Raw genomic sequence first — 17,974 nt, forward strand, 5'->3', positions numbered from 1 at the left:
TGGGTGTAAGCGTCACTGAATGTGGAGGCTTACTTCTGAGTAAGCATGCTAAGCACTGCCCTGTTAATGGTCTGGTACTTACAAGATGTAACCACGTAACAATTTTAATGCAAAATTTATTCTTATAATTATTCATGTGCTGGGCAGGGGAATGGTCAGCTGGGGTGAACAAGCCTAATAATTAATAATATGGAAGTAAATGCAGTGGTACCTCAGGTTACAGACGCTTCAGGTTACAGACGCTTCAGGTTACAAACTCTGCTAACCCAGAAATAGTACCTTGGGTTAAGAACTTTGCTTCAGGATGAGAACAGAAATTGCACGGTGACGGCAGGAGGCCCCATTAGCTAAAGTGGTGCTTCAGGTTAAGAACAGTTTCAGGTTAAGAACAGACCTCCAGAACGAATTAAGTTCTTAACCCGAGGTACCACTGTAGTAGCAATAATACTGAGAGCAGCAGCTGCAGGCAGAAGGATGGCCCTCCCTGCCTGTGCGCTGTCATTTCCACACCTCAAACATCCCTCCCAGGACACCATTAGGCTTCTGGAAAGCCTTCCATGGGGCTTAACTGGAACCAGAATGGAGGACTTGTTTGAGGACAGATGGCTGAAGGTTGCGCCTCAGCCCACATTCCTTGAGAGTGCCAAAAGGAAGGAATCCCTGAAACACCATCAAAGATCTTCTTTTTTATTTAGGGTGCAATTCTATAGCTGCCCAAATGTATACGGAATGCATCCAACAAATTTTAACGTTTTATATTGCTGTAACCTATCCTGGGACCTTACGGTGAAGGGAGGGTAAGAAATTGAATCTATGTACTACTCAGAGTAGACCTATTGAAAATAACAGGTCTTAGTCATGTCTGTTGCAAGACCTGAAGTGGCTTTCCTTCCCATTCACTTCAATGGGAGCGATTTTTATTTTTTTAAGTGAGACACTGAAACAAAATGGGGGGAAAGACCTGCTTGACTTCCCCCCTGGCTGGAAGTGGTGCTTTTCCACCAGGAAATCTTCTCTCTGCTATTTACCAAGGGTTTCCATACAGAGAAATAAAAAACCTTTCCAGCAGAGTTTCGTCTATGTGTTCAATCATTTAATAAATAGGTTCATAGTTCTTCCTCTGAAACGATATTCCAACTTGGGTGGAGGCAGGCAGACCCTTAAAGTTGATGGTAAAACATGAGAAGCACCAGCTCAAAGATATAATCAAATAATTATTAATTATAATAGTGAAGCCATGGATTTTATTATGCAGATGCAATTACCTGGCCATATTAGGAGACTTACATGCAAGAAAGTATTTTAGAACTCTTTATTTTATACTAAAAATGGTTTTGTTGAGTTTTATTTGAAAACACAGTACACCCTTTTGAGCTGTGTCCTTATTTGCCTGAAGAACTTGAAAGGGCAATGTAGGCAAAAACAAAACACTAAGTCCCAGTCCTGAAGAGCTTTCTGCGATGGAGGAGAAGACGCAACAAGCAGAACGGAGGGAAAGAAGGGTGTCAGCGGGGGATGTGAGCGAAGGAAGCCTTGGAAAGAACTTCCCCGACACTCTGCCCTGCATCTACCTGTCATGTATTAAAGATATTTAAATATCACATCCCAAGTTGGGCAAGGGAGGAAGCATGGTGAAAAGCTTAGATGTAGTATTTTACAAATATAGCGTGACAGCAGAAGGTAAATGCCTGTAGCATCTCTGGAGGTTTAGGGTTTGTTTGTTTTTTACCTTTTCTTATACAGTATCTACCAAACAAATGGCAGATTCTGCTGGTTTCTGTGGGTCAAGCAAGAAAGAGTGACAGGATGGACTTATATTTGAATGCAATACGGAAAAAATGTGAGAGAGTAAAGAGTGGATTCAATGGGTGGATGGCCAGCCTTGGACTCCCTTTCGCTCAAAACAATTTAGCTCTGCGATTTAAGTAATGATTTTATGAATTCCACCCCACAGAATTTGGGTGGTTTTACAGTCATATTGGACAACTTTGGAAGAGTTGAGTTGAGGACCACAGTGCTAGATTGCTGTCAGTGTCTAATAGGACAGCCTTCATCAACCTTTCCAGACCTGCCATTCCCATTTAACTCCCATCACCAGATACAGGAATTTTTATATTTTAGTTATGCATATTTGCCTTTTTCATTCTCTCTCTTTCTCCTGTTAAAGTGTAAAAAGACAAAGAAAAATAGTGGTTGTGACATGAATAGGATGCACCCCATAATTAGACACAACTGAATGGTCACAACCCTCACACTAAAAGCTTATAAACTAAACTAAAGCACCTCCTTCACTTTCTTTATTGTCATATATTATTCAAGTTGCCTCCTGCCTAAATTATTGCCTGAAAAGGAAGGAAGAGAAGGGAATACCAGAGTAGCTCTTATTAACTTGAAATGCTGCTGCTAGCATTCCGATTGTACTGTGCATCTTCACCTGGAATTCTTACTTTTTCTGAGAGATCAACAAAATAACATTTTGGTTCATTTAAAATTGAAAGAGGGGCACAAAATAGGACCTTTTTTTGCACCATCATCTTCTTTTGGGAGTATGTGAAGCTCTTCAACAGGTAAAATGGATAACTGGTTTTCAGTTAAAGCCATTTGAAAACCCCTAAAATTAATGCTGCTGTAATCCAAATCTTTTGTACTTTAAATAAATATAGCACATCGGCAAGTAAAAGATTCTAGACATGATAGCTGCAACAATCTGAACCCCCTATTAGTACATTATCTTTATTTTAAATAAGCCAATCAATTTTAATCTCAGTCTCTTGTTTTAAAGGTGCCATGCAAGTTTCTTAAGTCTCGTTTACTGAAATCACATTTCCTTGAAAACAATGGGAACTAAATTTGATGGGATGATGCCCAAACTTTGTAAATGGGGAACACCAATTCCATTGTGCAAGCCTAAAGGAGCATTAATAAAAGCCAAGGATTCCTCAGCAAGCTTTCTATTTAGACTTGCAGCGCCGAAGATGTGACACACTGTATTGTACAGATTGGAGCTGTACAAAAGCCCCTCTCTACAACTATGTATTCTCTTGTGGAGCAAGGCATTACCCAGACAACAAAAGTTATTCTTAAAATGACCTCATATTTCACACACACACACACACACACACACACACACACACACGTGCAGAACCCTCAGATATACCCTTCAGAAAAAATGTTCTTAAAAGTTAGAAAAGAATTCGGAAATACCTGTGTCTTGAGTTTTACACGGTACATCCCTCCAAGCTCTGCTCTTGGTTTCCAGATCAGAAGTAATTCCTTGACTACTGTCTATGGCGAATTGTGCTCTTTCAGCAGAGATGTGGCAAGTGGTAGTCAAGAAGAGGAAAGGGCTTCCTCACAGCCTGGCAGGAGGTGCTGTTCCCCATGGGCTCCATCCCAGCCGCCTTCCCCGCTCCCCGCATGCTGGGGCTTGAGAGTCTGGCGTTTTAGCACCTGCTTGGAGCTCTTTCTCCGTCTGGAGCAGCCCCTCCCCTTGGGGACCTGCCCAGTCAGAGCTCTGAGGAGCCAATGAGAGAACAAGAGGCAGGGAGAGATGCTGGGGATGCTGCTTCAGTCCTGGACTTTGCCTGTGACTGGGGTGAAATTCCACATATAAATACTGGTATTCTCTTTTGCTGCTAGCTGCTGTTCATTTGCAAAAATTGATGCAGTTTTACTATGTCAAATTCAATAATTATTGGAAGGCTCATGCAAATCTTGTTTGAATGAATCGTCTATTTTTGACTTATTTTTTTTCCAGGAGCCAGCATTTCACAGATCTTGTCACCTTTCAAGCCAGAGGTTATGTGTTTAGAGACATAACCAAAACAACACATAGATTTCCATAGACCAAATTGAAAAGGTGAGGATTTTACATAGCCCGAAAGAGCCTCCCTTTAGCAGTGACAAGCAACACCGATGATTTGTCTATAGTACAAATTTTTCCTGTTATCTGGTGTCCATAAAAGAAACAGAAGCTCTGCAAACATAGTTAATTAATGCAAGTGCCTGAGCTAATGATGTTCATCATGTAGGGTATTTTTTGTTTATTGATGGTTAAAGAGGATGAAGAAGGTCTACTTTTGCTGATAAGATAAACTCAGGGGGCAGAATTGAAAAAAAAGAATGAAGACAGATGTGTCCTTGTGGACTCTAAGTAATTTTATTTTTGTCATTGAAAATCCACTGTCCAAGAATGTAAATGCTTAAAAACAATCTCTTAACTTTAGGTAGTATGGATTGTGAAGTCTGGGACCCCACCAAACTCCCAACTGCCTTCACCAGATAATACTAGATAATTGTGGTCATTTGGAACCTTTTTCATCTTCATTTTACTGCTAACAGATGGAGACTTGTTTGCTGTTAATTCTGGAAACACTTTGAGTAAAACATTCATTTATTTGCAAAGCTAAGCATCTGCAATTTATTCTAGCCTAGCTGAAGCATTTTTGTGGGGAACAAATCTACACAAATTTTCATGTGCTTGGAGCAATCACCATTGTGCTTATCTCAGCTACGAGAGAGTAAGAAATCTCTCTTCCAAACCTCTCTCTCTCCAGCCTTGACCTGCTGGTCTGCAGGCTGATCCTGCCCCTCTCCAAACTTATTTCTGTACCCACCCACTTGAATTTGGTGGCGGGATTGGTGGAGGATATTCAGGCCTGCAAACACTGGACTTTACATGCACCTCCTTGGCAAATCCAGTGTTGCCAGGTTTGCAGCATCCATTTGCTGGCCCCAAAGAAATGTGTGTCCTCCTTGGCTTAACAAGCTAAGGCATCTTCCATCGCAGCAGCAGCAGCAGCAGCCGCAGCCCTTCTGGCCTTGTACACGATGACTGGATTGCTGTTGTGACAACAAGAGGCTGGAAAACAGGGCAAAGGAATCTGCAGCTCTAGTAAAATACAAATTTATCACATTTTTGTTCCTGCCTGGAAGAGAGATGGCTGAGGTCTTTGGGGCCTTACATGGTGACTGGCTGAGTGGTGCAGAGAGCTGACTGGCTGGGGAGTGGGAGATTGACAGAAAAACCCAGGAGTCTCTCAAAGTTCAAATGAAAGGACTTGAGTATGGAGGGGGCAATAAAAAGTGTGGCTTTGAGATTTGGGGAAAACTATAAAAATAATTGCTTGGCATTTCCCTTGGTGGGACAATGCCCTAATTGGGCAGCCTCCATTGCCAACTTCATCAGACCAAAGGCCCATCTCACAGGGACCAGTCAGAGGCCTCTGGGAAACCTGGGAACATTTGTAGGTGTGTGCCAACATTTGTGGGATGCATCTGCATGTAGTGTGTGCATGTATTTCTGTCTGTGAGAGACTGTCAGGTAGCCATGCCCACTTTTGGGGCACAAACCACTGCTCACGTTTGACGCCTCACACCAAGAGATTGCAGCAGGGCGATGCGGCCCTCTGGGTAAAAAAAGTTTAGCAACCCCTGCACAAAGGCATCTTCTCTTGTAGAGATAGAGGGAAGACCAAATAGCCATTACTCAATGGGGCAAAAGGGTGAGAGAGCATTCATCACTTCCATATATCTGAAATACTTATTTATTTTTCATATTTATATAACATTATTCAGAATGGTTAAGCAGTTTGCATGAAATGTTTTTGAAAAATGTCCACATGCACTGGCAAAGTTCGCACCATTATTGCAAGATTATGTTTGGGAGACGATGGACAGCAGAACTACAGACTTCTTTAAAACTCAGAGACAGAAGCCCCATCTGTCACTTTCTGATTCATTTGTTGCTGTTGTTGTTTAGTCGTTTAGTCGTGTCTGACTCTTCGTGACCCCATGGACCAGAGCACGCCAGGCACTTCTGTCTTCCACTGCCTCCTGCAGTTTGGTCAGACTCATGTTTGTAGCTTCGAGAACACTGTCCACCATCTTGTCCTCTGTCGTCCCCTTCTCCTTGTGCCCTCCATCTTTCCCAACAACAGGGTCTTTTCCAGGGAGTCTTCCCTTCTCATGAGGTGGCCAAAGTATTGGAGTCTCAGCTTCAGAATCTGTCCTTCCAGTGAGCACTCAGGGCTAATTTCCTTAAGAATGGATAGGTTTGATCTTCTTGCAGTCCATGGGACTCTCAAGAGTCTCCTCCAGCACCATAATTCAAAAGCATCAATTCTTCGGCGATCAGCCTTCTTTATGGTCCAGCTCTCACTTCCATACATCACTACTGGGAAAACCATGGCTTTAACTATACGGACCTTTGTTGGCAAGGTGATGTCTCTGCTAGACAGCATCTTAAAAAAGCAGAGACATCTGATTCATTAATATATGGTAATTGGTTTAGATGATGATGATAATAAACTTATTGTTTCTACCCTGCCCATCTGACTGGGTTGCCCCAGCCACTCTGGGCAGCTTCCAACATATATAAAAGCATAATAAAACATTACCCACATATACGCATTAATGACGTTGTGGTATTAGCTACAGGCAAGAAGCAACTTTGGACTTCCGGAGGCTGCGCGAACGGCAATGGCTGCCCTCTTCTAACCGGGAGAGGGAAGCTCCGCTGAGAACGGGTCGTCCGCTGCGGCGAAGCGGAGACCCACTTTGAAAAACCACAGGCGGCAGAAGCTTGTGGTCTCGGGACCCGGCGGGCGCCAGGAGCGGCCCCCGAAACGTTAAAGGGACCCCGTAAGGGGCTCCGGATCGCGGAGGGGGTAGCGGCGCTGTGGGTCATTTCGCAATCAACAGAGCGAAGCCGCGTTGCTGCTGCCGGTGAGCGCTGACCTTTCTTCTTGAAACCTCTGATTCGGAAAGTAACAACCCGTGAGTAATAAGGACTTTACAAAATTTTAAGATCTAAAAATAACGAATTTGGCTGAAAGCGGAGTGACGAAAAACAGGAAGTCCGTCTTCTGCTGACACTGAACCTCAAAGTAAAAAGCTGGAGGAGTGGAGGCAAAGAGCGAACTTTCAACCTAACTGATCTGGGCACCCACTGAAATTACTTTTAAGCAGACTAAGGACTCTAAGTAATTGATGTTATGACTTCTATTGGGACTGTGATACCTTTCTTCTATTTGGATTACAATTTAAGTAAGAAACCCAGGAGCTGGAACTGCCTGAGCAGCTGAGCAGTCAGCCTGCAGATTTGGATACTTTGAACTTAAACTTTGAAACAATCTGAGGGAGTTTGGACTTGCTACTTTGAAGTACCTTTCGGAATTCCAGTAAGCACTGTCTGAAATATTGTGGCTTTTTAAATACTAACTCTGCTAAAACGTATCTTAGTGAAGGTTCCTGGACATTGATTTAGACTTTATTAATTTTATTGGAATTGATCTCTTCCCTAAAGACATTTTAAGCTCCCCCTAGAGGATTTGTGATTTAAAGCAGTGACATTGTTTTACTTTCTTTTTCCCGGCCTCCTGTTTGACTGTTACCATCTGTGCCGTTGTTTTCTCATGGGAACAACTCAGCTTGACCTTGACTTTTAGATAACTTTGGAATGAGTGGCGCAAAAAGAAAGGGACCAAAAACCAGACAAACAACTCTAACAACCTTAACCGCAGCCTCACAGGCACGCAGATCATCTGTGCCTACTTTGCCTTCTGAGGAAGAAGCTGCTTCTCTGCCACAGGCAGGGGAGGGAGAAACTGAGGAATTACAATTGGAAGATATGGCCTCAGGAGCAACTGGCTCTATTTTAGAGAAAATTCTTGAAAAATTGGAGTCTTTGGATAGAAAAGTTGATCAGCAAACAGCTAAAATTGATCAAAACACAGAATGTTTAAATAGACTAACTGGACAAGTTGCACAGAATGCACAAGCAATTGGAGAACTGAAGGAGGCTGCAGGTGAAAATCAGAAATTGGCTGAGGATACCAGCCAAAGACTGGGAGAGTTAGAAAAAGAGGTAAGACCACTCAGTAAACAAGTAGGTGAACATCAGACCTATCTTTCCATGATAGAACTGCGGAACAGGGAGACCAACTTAAGGATAAGGTCGGTACCAGAAGTGGAAGAAGGCAACCTAGCTGAGTTTCTGACTAAAGAATTTTCCAAGTTTTGGAATCTAGAGGAAAAAGACTTTAAAATCGTATCAGCTTTCAGGCTTGGAAGACTTATAAAGAAAGAGAAGCCCAGAGACTGTTTGATAACATTGAGATCAAAGGAGGAAAGGGACAAGATTTTGGGCCTGCATTACAGAAAGTCACTGGACATTTTGGACAAAAGAATTGAAATTTACAAGGATATCCCTAAACAACTGTTGGACCTTAGATCTGACTATTTGGAGCTAGCAAGATTGTTGAGGAGCAACTCAATCATCTTCAGGTGGGATTTTCCGCAAGGATTATCTTTCACTTTTAGAGGGAAGAAGATTAAAATTAGAGCACTGGAAGACAGAGATAAGTTTCTGACTGCATACGGAGAGGACCTTCACAAAGGACTTGAACTACCCTCGGGGCCTGAACCACCAGGGGTACCTGCACCCTCAGACCCTGAAGACCCGGAGAACAAAGTACCACCCCAAGGAAAATAACCAGATTTATTCAGGATGTCTCTGCAACTTTTGAGCTGGAATATAAATGGCTGCAACATCCCGGAAAAAAGGAGGAAATTTTTTCACATATTAAAAAAGGAACAATTGGACATTATTTGTTTACAAGAAACACATGTGACTAGGCTCCACAGAAAAGTATTAATAAATAAAAGGCTTGGCCAGGAATTCATATCTTCGGACATAGTAAAGAAGAGAGGTGTGGTCATATATGCAAAAGAGAGCCTTTCACCTAAATTTCTATTTAAAGATGAACATTGAAGAATTTTGGCAATCGAAATACAACACCAAGGAGAGAAAATTTTGATATTAGGAATTTACACCCCAAATGAAGGGAAATCGGAATTTTACAAGAAGTTGCATGAGACCATGCTGGACTATCTGGACTACAACAACATCATTATGATGGGAGATATGAATGGGGTCGTATCAACTAACATGGATAAGTCACAAAGCCAAAACGTCACAAAAGACGGAAGACTACCAAAGACCTTTTTTGAAATGACAGACAATATGGATTGGATTGATATCTGGAGAATGAAGAACCCCTTGGGAAGAGAAGGAACATTTTTCTCTGAAGCCCAGCTGACTTGGACAAGAATCGACCAAATATGGATAACTAGAGGTCTGGCACCCAAGGTCAGAAAGGTGGAAATCTGCCCAAAGACCTGCTCCGACCATAATGCATTGAAAATGGATATGACACTATTACCAACCGGTTCCTTTAGATGGAAGATGAATGACAATTTGTTTAGAGATCAGGAGATCATTAAGAAGGCCCAAAAAGCTTTGAAGGACTACTTTGAGATAAACATGAACACTACGGTGGAAAAAAGAACTATTTGGGATGCAAGCAAAGCCGTGATGAGGGGGTTCTTGATACAACAGAATGCTGTAAAGAAAAGGACACAAAACGAGAGGAAAGATAAGATTTTGGAGAAAATTAAAGAATTAGAGAAGAAGTTAAGATTAAATCCGAAGTCACAGCCGATTCTGAGAGAAATCAAACTTCATCAAGCACAATATTCTAAACTGATAAATCAGGAAATAGAGTGGAAGATTAAACTAATGAAACAAAAAACCTTTGAATCGGCAAACAAATGTGGGAAACTGCTAGCGTGGCAGTTGAAGAAGAGACAAAAATTAAACACAGTTACAAATTTGGAAATTGAAGGAAGAAACATTCAGAACCCCGCGGAGATTAGAAAATGTTTTCAGAAATATTTCAAAAAATTATACACTCAAGGGCCGCAGGATGAGGTTGAGATTAAACAATTTTTGGGAAAAAATGGACTTAAAAAACTGTCACAAGAAAATAGATCACTCCTGAACAGTAAAATAACACGACAAGAGATTGAACAAGCCATTCAGAACATGCAACTGGGCAAATCTCCAGGGCCAGATGGGCTGACCTCCAAGTACTATAAGACATTAAAAGACTATTTGATACAACCACTGATGGAGGTTAGCAATGAAATTATGGAGGGGAAGAGGGCGCCGGAATCGTGGAAGGAAGCATTTATCACATTGATACCAAAATCAGAAGCTGAAAAGACACAACTTAAGAACTATCGTCCCATCTCTCTTTTAAATGTGGATTACAAAATATTTGCAGACATTTTGGCAAGTAGATTTTAAAAAGTTTTAAATGAAGTAATTCACAAGTGTAGCACCCTGCTTGTGGTTAACGCTTAGCTGGAATGAAATATTCAACGCAGCAATAGAGAAATTAAAATAGTAATTTATTTGTCAGACAAATAAATAAGAGGCACAGTGGTACATGGTTACCAAGCTCTGGCCTGGCCTCCTGCCATTCTGGCCAGCACTTATATTCCCTTAATCCAGCCCCCTTTGCTCCTCCTGTGGCTGCCTCTGTCCAATCAGCCTGGTTGAAATTCCTATTGGCTGTTTGCTAGAACCAATCACAAAAGATACACCCACAAAAGATACACCCACTTCCTTGCCCTTATAAGGGAGACAAAGAGCTATATATATGACATATAAGTAATAATATATCTTACATGGAATCTTAATTACCAGCTCACCTCTTGCCCTCCTTGCCCTATTGCCTTCTAAAACAAATGGTTAATCTTACATTTTTATGTTCAACAGATGTCAAGGATCTTGAGTTTCACATCAACATTGAAAGATTTCCTTCATTTAAGGTTTCTAAACAAATGCCTGACAACTATATATCAAGACTGCTTGGATGGCGTCTTCTGTCTGGCAGGGGGGCTAGGCTCATTTGCCCCTCTGGTCTCCTATTGCAATATGACTCTATGAAATAAGAATCTAGCATTTCTTAAATCCTTTGCATAATTACATTTAAGCCAATATATTTAAGCTAATATATTTCATACATTTATCATAGGTAGCCTCTTAAAAGAATAAAGCTTTTCAAAGTAAAAAGGAAGAAACTCAGTAAAACACAGCTTTTAAAAGAAGCCTCTTCAGTTTGCACCCCTCCTTTCACAGCCAGCTAGATGCTTCTCCCATTAGCTCTTGGCCTTTCAACCTTAGGAAGAAGATATGGCTCATTTTACTGGGAGGCAAATGGTATTATTTTCCCCATTCCTAATGGTGTTTTCTCAGCCTTTTTTATCTTCTGTATCATGTAGGATCAGTGTCCTCGCTCTCAGCCTTTAATTTCCTCTTTTTATGACTTTGAGAATTGTTTTTCTACTATAAATCAATGGGGCCCCCTTGTCTTAGGAGAATGGCCAAGGTTTTCTCTGCCTGGCATGAAACATTTGAAAATCTAAGCCCATTTAATTTAGGAACCTGATCAAGATATAAGCCAATATAAGTCTTGATTAAAAATGCAGTCTATATTCAGATGCCACATTCCCCCCTTTCAAGCTCAAGGACCTTCATCCCAAGTGTCCTTGATAGCTTGACCTTCATCATATTCCTGAGGTAAAGCTCTGTATAGGGCCATGATATGAGGTAGAGTTTCATTTGAAACCATCTTGCTAATTGTACTTCTAAAACATGAAATGATACATGGCATCATACATAAAACCAATACTACTACTGTCAAGAAAAACAAGCAAGACAATAGTATCCCTTTGAGTCCTGTGACATTAGGTAACCAATTGGTGAGCCATCCCATATCCCATCCTTCCCATGTTTGTACTGGGACATGTGCTATATTCTCCATCTTTGTGGCCAACACACGGATTGCCTCACCATTATCAGAAATGTTAAAGCAACAGGCATTCCCTGTCAAGTTCAAGACTCCACATAGGCCTCCCTGCCTGGCAAGTACATAATCCATTCCCATTTTCAGCTGCAAAATGGCGGCTCTACTTTCATCCAACTGTTGTGCAATAAGTCTCAAACTCTGGGCCGTTGCATTGGTTACAAGTTCCACTACTGCTTGCAATCGAATTATTCTGTTTAGATTATAAATAGGATCCCGTGCCCCTTGTATGAGCTCACCAGGATTCCAGGAGGCAGGATCATAATAGGCTATAATGCGCTCTGGTGGCCAATCATCAGTACCGCTCCAACTTTGGGTACTTCCTCCTGCTATATGAGAAATATCAGCATTCCTTCGTGTTCGCCTGGCCGAACTAGTGGGCATAATCCACATTGGTGGTAATACCCAACCCAAGAAACAAGTCCCACTCCATTTGGAAGGGAGTTTCTTGTATGCCCATTCTCCACATATCCACCACAACCATCGGGTCTGAGGTTTTTGGTACGTGGAGTACAGAAGGCGAAATACCAAAAGGGGTAGAGAGTTCACAGTGCAGTATGTTAGATTGCCTTTTTCTGTCACAGTTATGTTCCACACCACTTTCCATGCGTGAATAAAAGGAGGTGCACAGGGCAAGGTATTCCGAGTTCGATAGGTAGTACCGTGTGCCCAGGTATGACTATTCTTAATATAATCCCAAGTATAGTGACAATGAGAAGAGCCTATCATGGGAGAATCAGCTGCATCGGATGATTTATGTACACAGAATTCCCCTTGTACAGGTATAACTCGTAATGGTTTAGTTGAGTTCCATCCGGGGAAATTCTGTATTTCAGTTTGGTGTGGCATTTCGCTTACCATACCAATGGCATCTAATGGTATCGGTAATAAGGGCATACCTCCCTCTGAATCATCTGGCCCAAGAGAGCAAACAAGGCAATTGGTCCTATTTGCAACATTAGCTACCATTTCAGCTAAACCTACCCACATATTGTGGTCATGGCTGAATCCATATTTAGCCAATTTGGTCAGATTCAAGGACCCTTCCCCTTCCCAAGGGATCAGGATTAATAATAAAATCATGTTGATGTCTAGTATATGCATTCCTTCCACAAAAGATTACCTTATTGTGATAGCAAATAATTATTAGCCCCAATATAATTCCCCCAGTGACAGAAATGGGGAACCACCAAGACCAAAACATATATCCCGAGGATCCCCAATGAGTAATATCTCTGATAATTGTTCCACAAAGGGGGCAGTCAATCAATTGTATTAGAGAATCTTTCCGTTCACAGTCGCTGGTTCAGACGCTCCTCAAGCTTCAGGCGTGCGCAGGTCAGCCAGCTTCCAGGTTGTGGCTGCAGCAGGCCGGTCGTCAAATGTTGCCCGTGACCTAGCCCGTTCCCGGTAGGGCTAGATACAGGGGTTTTTGGAGAGAGTTAGTTTTAAAGGATTAGAGGGGTCACCTTTGCACGTCCAACTGCCTTCGGACTTCTTCAAACGAGAGTGATGAATCCAGGGGGTCACCTCAGCTACCTTCACCGCTGTTGGAGTAGAGAGCAAGACGGTGTAAGGTCCACGCCACTTAGGTGCAAGTGGATCACGTTTCCACTCTTTCACCCATACGCTATCGCCAGCCTGGAACTGATGAATCGGCTCGGCAATGCTGCACGGCGTGCGCTCGAGGGCCCACCTGTTAAGAGAAACAAAAACACGGGAGAGAGATTGCACTTGTCCCTGTGTCACATGATCTCCTATTTGTTTAAGGTCAGCTGGAATATCCTGAACAAAGGAGGGCGGTCTCCCATACAGGAGCTCAAAAGGTGACAACTTAAGTCTTTTTGTGGGTGCACACCGAACACGAAACAGTGTTATGGGTAACACATCTACCCATCCCAATCCCGTTTCCTGGGTTAATTTTGCCAATTGGGTTTTCAGAGTCCGATTCATTCTTTCAGTTTTCCCTGAACTCTGAGGCCTATATGCTGTATGCAGTCTCCATTTTACTTGTAGGACTCGACATACATCTTGTACTACTTGATCAATGAACGCTGGCCCATTATCACTTCCAATGCATCTAGGTAATCCAAACCTTGAGATCAATTCAGTGAGGAGTCTTTTAGTTACCTCTCGTGCCTTTTCAGTTCGGGTGGGAAAAGCTTCAACCCATCCGGTAAGAGTATCTACAAACACAAGGAGATACTTGAATCCCTTAGAAGGGACCAGCTCTGTGAAGTCCACAATTAGGCTTTCCATGGGGACGTATCCCACATGCTGAATTCCAGGAGGTTGTACCGGTCCCTGCCTGGGATTGTTTTTAGCACAAAGAACACATTTCTGTGAAATGCAAGTTGCTAATTGTGATAGATTAATAATATACAACTTCCGACTGAGACTCTCTCTAGTTGCAGTACCGCCAAGGTGAGTAGATTCATGATAATTTCTTACAATTGTGCCTGCTAGATGATGAGGTACATAAATCCTATTGTCCGGCAGGATCATCCAACCGTCCTTCACAACCGCTCTTTCCTGTTCAGCCCACTTCCTCTCTTCTGGGGTATAGTGAGGTTTAACATCTTCTGGAACTACCTCTGGTATGAGGGCTGCTATAAATCCTCCCACAGGCTTTTGGGCTGCCTCTCGGGCTGCTTTGTCAGCAGCATGATTTCCTCTGGTTATTGGATCCCTTCCTCGTCCATGACCTTTGCAGTGCATTACAGCAATCTGTTCTGGAGCCCATACTGCTTCCAACAGGATTTCTACTTCAGGTCCATATTTCAAAGCCTTCCCGTGGGCTCCGATTAGACCTCTTTCTTTCCATAGAGCTCCATGTGCATGCAGGGTTAAGAAGGCATATTTTGAATCAGTATAGATGTTTGCCTTACATCCGGCTGCCAATTGCAGAGCTCTAGTTAAACCTATAAGTTCAGCCTTTTGTGCTGAGGTGCCAGCAGGCAAAGCTTCAGCTTCCACAACTTCCTCATTGGTGACCACAGCATATCCTGCTCGTCTGGCACCTTCATGCAGGTAACTGCTACCATCCGTATAATATACAACATCTGGATTTTTCAATGGCTCATCTTTCAGATCAGGTCTACTGGAATAAACTTCATCCATTACTTGGAGACAATCATGTGATTCTTCATCATCTACCTCTGGTAGGGGCAGCAAAGTCGCTGGATTGAGCATATTCACTACTCGTAGATGAATCCTGGGATTTTCACACAATAAGCCTTGGTATCTAGCCATCCTTGGGTTCGTTAGCCAATAACTACCCTTATATTCCATGAGTGTCAGAACAGCATGAGGTACATTCACATACATCGTCTGGCCAAAGGTAAATTTATCAGCTTCTTTGACAAGGCTCGCAGTGGCTGCTACTGCCCTTAGGCATGGAGGCCATCCTTTTGCTACTGAGTCCAAATGTTTAGACAAATAAGCTACTGGACGGTTCCAACTTCCTAATCTCTGGGTCAGGACTGCCGCTGCAATCCCATTCTGTTCATGTACATACAGCTGAAAGGGTTTTTCCGAATTAGGCAATCCAAGGGCTGGTGCCTCCATAAGTCGTTGTTTGATAACTAAAAAGGCTTGTTTCTGTTCAGGTCCCCATACGAATGGGTCCTTTTCTGCACCTCGAGTGCTTTCATGTAAGGGCTTGGCCAGACTACTGAAATCAGGTATCCATAGTCTACAAAACCCTGCTGTTCCCAGGAATCCCCTAAGTTGTTTTCTTGTGGTAGGTTCCTTGATAAGGCAAATAGCTTCTTTCCTCTCTGGTCTCAATGCTCGTTGTTGGTGTGAGATGTCAAAGCCCAAATATTTGACCTTTTCTAAACATAACTGTGCCTTTTTCTGGGAAACTCGGTAGCCAGCTTCCCAGAGCAAGTGGAGCAGTTCCTCTGTCCCTTCTTTACAGGTATCAAAATCCTTTGCAGCTAGTATAAGATCATCCACATATTGCAGAACCACCTTTTCTCCCGGTATTGAGGGGTAACTTGTTAGATCCCTTGCCAAGGCAGTGCCAAATAAAGTTGGGGAATTTTTGAATCCTTGGGGCAATCTTGTCCAGGTTAGCTGGCCTTTTGTTCCTGTCAAAGGGTCTTCCCACTGGAAGGCAAATATAGGTTGGCTCTGTGGTGCCAGCCGGCAACAGAAGAATGCATCTTTCAAGTCCAATACAGTAAAAAATGTTGCTTCTGGTGGGATCAAACTCAGCAAGGTATATGGGTTTGGTACATTTGGGTGCAAGGTCTCGATAGCCTGGTTTACGAGCCTCAAGTCCTGCACTGGCCTGTATTCATCTGTCCCAGGTTTTCGAACAGGCAAAAGGGGTGTGTTCCATTCTGATTGGCAAGGCTTAAGCAGACCATATTTTAATAGGCGGTCCAAATGTTTCTGGATGCCCTCTGCTGCTCGCCGGGGTAAGGGATATTGCTTTACAGATACAGGGGTAGCCATAGGTTTTAGGGTTACTACAATTGGAGCTATATTCTTAGCCATTCCTGGTGGGCTATTTTCGGCCCATACTCCTGGTGGCACCTGTAGAGTTCGGAGGAGCTTGTTTAATTCTGTATCCAATGTGGGTTGGACTTGCAAGGCTGACATTAGGCGCCATGATTGTTCCTTAGGTACTGAGAGGGTAATTATTCCTGCTGCTTTTGATGGCAGTTTCATTTCTGGACCTCGAGGAGTGAAAGTGATTTGGGCCTGCAATTTGGACAGCATATCTCTGCCTAAGAGAGGTATTGGACACTCAGGTATATACAAAAACTGATGGGTTAAACGATGTCCCCCAATCTGGCATTCCAAAGGTTGGAGGAAAGACCTCTTAGCTGACTGTCCAGTGGCACTTTTAATGATTACACTTTTGGATGCCTTTTTCTGCAATAGTTCTGGGAGTACTGAGTATTCAGCCCCAGTATCAATCATAAAATCTATTAAATGGCTTCCTAATTGAATCGTGACCGTGGGCTCCTGGAAGCCTAACTTTATGGAGTCCGGTCGTTCCTAGTCTTGAGTAAAATCCTCTTCTGCCAGTCCAATGAAATTGTCTCTACTCCGTCCCTGTCCTGGTCTCTGATATCTTCCATCTCGGATCATTCCCCGTCCCCGTCCCTGGTTTCTTGGGCCGGAGCCTGGGCCTGGGCCTGGGCCTGGGCCTGGGCCTGGGCCTGGGCCTGGGCCTGGGCCTGGGCCTGGGCGTACTTCTTCCAACCTCAGGGGTTCAGGACACTCCCGCTTCCAATGACCCTCCTTCTTGCAATTTGCACATTGATTCCTTCCCAGTGGTGGATTCCTTCCTCGCCCTCTCCCTCCATTTAAGGGGCGGTGTTCTTGCTTCACTGCTGTGGCTAGCATTACCATCTTTTCCTTCTGCCACTTCTTCTTCTCTTGCTTCTCAGCCTCATCCCTATTCCGATAAACTCGGCGTGCAATGGCCATAATTTGGCTCATCAGCATCCCTTCCCATCCTTCTGATTTCTGAATTTTCTTACGAATGTCAGAAGCGCACTGGGCCACAAATGTAGCAGTAATCATTCTGCTGTTTTCAGGGGCTTCAGGGTCAAAAGGAGTCCATATACGATAGGCTTCCTGCAGCCTCTCTAAAAAGTCTCCCGGACTCTCATTTGGTTTTTGTTCTACTTCTGAGACTTTAGACATATTAGTGGGCTTCTGGCATGCCCTGCGGATACCTTGCACAAGTGTCTGGCGGTAGGTGGTAAGTCTGGCCAGGTGAATTGCATTGTTTGGATCCCAATTAGGATCTTCCAAGGGAAAGTTATCTTGGAGATGACGGTCAATATTATAAATATTTCCCACTCTGGCCTGCTCACGCAAATATATCTGTGCCTTTTCAATTATGTCTCTCCTTTCCTCAGTGGTGAACAGAGTATTTAGGAGCTGGCGACAATCTGTCCAAGTAGGGCTATGAGTATTTACTATTGAAGTCACCAAGTCCATCATAGCCTGAGGTTTTTCTGCAAAAGATGGGGTGTGTGTTTTCCAATTCATCAGATCTGTAGTTGTGAATGGAATATATTGCAGGGTCGAAGTTCGAGGTGGCCGTGGTCCGGGTTGCCCATTAACCAGCGCAGGCTCCTCAAGTGCATCAAATACTCTTCTAAGAGGGGCTACTACGTGACCTTTCTCTTCACTTTGCTCTAGGGGCCTCAAATCATAGGGGATGGTATCTGTCGCAAGGCGTTCTTTTAGCAGCTTTATACGCCTGGCTGTATTGCTTGCTGACCGAGCAA

Source organism: Podarcis erhardii (genome assembly GCF_964252035.2).
Source record: "Podarcis erhardii genome assembly, chromosome: 3".
Lineage (NCBI taxonomy): Eukaryota > Metazoa > Chordata > Lepidosauria > Squamata > Lacertidae > Podarcis > Podarcis erhardii.